We start from the raw sequence: 2,348 nt of genomic DNA on the forward strand, positions 1-2,348 counted from the left end.
ATTTGTCAGGACAAAGTTAAATCAACAAATATAAAATATTCTTAAGTTTAAAAATGAATCAAATAATGGGCATAAAGATAATTAAGGAAGTTGTAAATAAAATTTTGAAGGCACATATAAACAATAAAAATGACTGACATTTGCTGCATGATGGCCATCTAAAGCTCTAAAAATAATTTTCAACTACTAAGCTTGATTTTCTCTTCCACATTCAATAATTTAAAAATTATGGAACACTTCACGAATTTGTGTGTCATCCTTGTGCAGGGGCCATGCTAATCTTCTCTGCATCGTTCCAATTTTAGTATATGTGCTGCCGAAGCAAGCACTACTCCTCCTTTCTTGAATGTCTGGACTCTTTAATGAGACATTGTTAAGTTCTGCAGGTCCAGTGAGAAAACATTAAGTAACACTTACAAAATTCAAAATGATCATTTGCCCATTTTACATAAATTCACCTCAGTGTTTCAGAGGCTCAAATCCAAATATGTAGCAGCAAATGCAAAAATTAGTTGGAGCAGCATAGCTGAATGCCGGTTTGTGAGGTACATAGGATTCTGAGGAGAATTAGGAAACAGCCCATTGACTTAGGTCCTGAGATTTTTTTTTTTTTTTTTTTTTTTTTGTGGTACGCTGGCCTCTCACTGTTGTGGCCTCTCCTATTGCGGAGCACAGGCTCCGGACGCACAGGCTCAGTGGCCATGGCTCACGGGCCCAGCTGCTCCGCGGCATGTGGGATCTTCCCAGACCGGGGCACGAACCCGTGTCCCCTGCATCAGCAGGCGGATTCTCAACCACTGCGCCACCAGGGAAGCCCAGGTCCTGAGATTTTAGGGGCAGATTCCTCAGTCTGTATGGCAGGTCTCAGCTGCAGTGAGTTTGCGGTGATACTTGCTGACCAAATGACTGTCCTGTGACTTCTTCTCCTTTCTTCTAAGATAGTGAGGATAGTCATGGGCTTTGGAATCAAACAGATCACTCTGTGTGGCCCTGAGCAAGTGGCTTAACCTATCTGAACCATAGTTTTCTCATTCGTAAAATGGTGACGATCAGCATTCCTCATAGGGTGTTGGGGAGGATTGAATGGGTTAATAAATGTAAACAATGGAAGGTCGCTGGGATACATGGTAAAGGCACCGTCAGTGTTGGCAACCAAAATGGCTCCCAAGCCATGGACCCTTCAAGCTGGTCAGGTCCTTGAGTCCTGAGACTTCATAATGCTTCAGTGCAGGTAATAGATACTATTAGGATAGCAAGCATGGGCTTTCAGCAATCCTTCCGTTGTGGGGTTTCAAAAAACTGTTCACCAAGGAAACATTTAAAAAAAAAAAAAAAGATGCTTAAACCTGAACTAAAAAAACAGCTAAAATAGGTGCTGGTTCCAATGGAGTGAGGTATGAAGGATCTGGCGCCCCATCTCCCCAGCCTCCCTCTGCCCTGCCTCCCATGGCTCCCAGCCTCTGTGGCACCTCCAATGTACCCCTTAGTCCACAGAGCACTGATTCTATTCACCACTTTTGTATCAGTCTGTTCAGGCTGCCGTAAACACATACCATAGGCTGGGTGGCTTAAACAACAGAACTTTATTTTCTCCCAGTTCTGGAGGCTGGAAGTCCAAGATCAAGGTCACCAGGGTTGTTTTCTGCTGAGACCTCTTTTTCTGGCTTGCAGACAGCTGCCTTCTTGCTATGTCCTCACATGGTCTCTTCTCTGTACACACAGAAAGAGAGCAAGCTCTGATGTCTCTTCTTCTTAGAAGGACACTAATGCTACTGGAGTAGGGCCCCACCCTACTCATTTAACCTTTATTACCTCCTTATAGGTCCTATCTCCAAATACCTTGGGGGTTTAGGACTTTGATATATGAATTTTGGGGGAAACACAATTCAGTCCGTATCCCCCTCCTATTTTCCAGATGAAGAAGCTGAGGTTCCTCTAAGGTAGATGATTCCTCCCAGCATACTTTGGAAACTAGGAGCTGAGGTTAGACCAGAGACTCTGTGCAGTTCTGGACATGAGCACAGCTGCTCTGGTGACCTGGTGGTCGAGTGAGGTCCAGAGCTTGGCAGGGATCTCCTGGCCTCTGCGCAGAACCCAACACTCCACCTGGGCCCTCAGACGGGTGGCAAGCTCCAGGAGCACCTGTGGGAAGCACTGCAGACACGGATATCCACATGGATTGGGGGCATTTTTTCCCAAGGGTTGTTTTGTTTTTTTTTAAATTGGGGTATAGTTGCTTTACAATGTTGTGTTAGCTTCTGCTGTACAACGAAGTGAATCAGCTATATGTATACATATATCCCCTCCCTCTTGGATCTCCCTCCCACCACACCTCCCCATCTCACCCA

General features: G+C 45.0%; 1 non-coding gene across 1 annotated transcript; it reads right to left on the reverse strand.

Annotated features, from left to right (window-relative positions):
• Positions 1-222: 222 nt before the first annotated feature.
• On the reverse strand, positions 223-329 carry LOC131756549 (U6 spliceosomal RNA). The gene has a single exon (XR_009335707.1). It is a non-coding gene; the product is annotated as a U6 spliceosomal RNA (small nuclear RNA).
• Between the last annotated feature and the right edge of the window lie 2,019 nt (positions 330-2,348).

The sequence above is a fragment of the Kogia breviceps genome, chromosome 4 (assembly GCF_026419965.1).
Source record: "Kogia breviceps isolate mKogBre1 chromosome 4, mKogBre1 haplotype 1, whole genome shotgun sequence".
Taxonomy (NCBI): Eukaryota; Metazoa; Chordata; class Mammalia; order Artiodactyla; family Physeteridae; genus Kogia; species Kogia breviceps.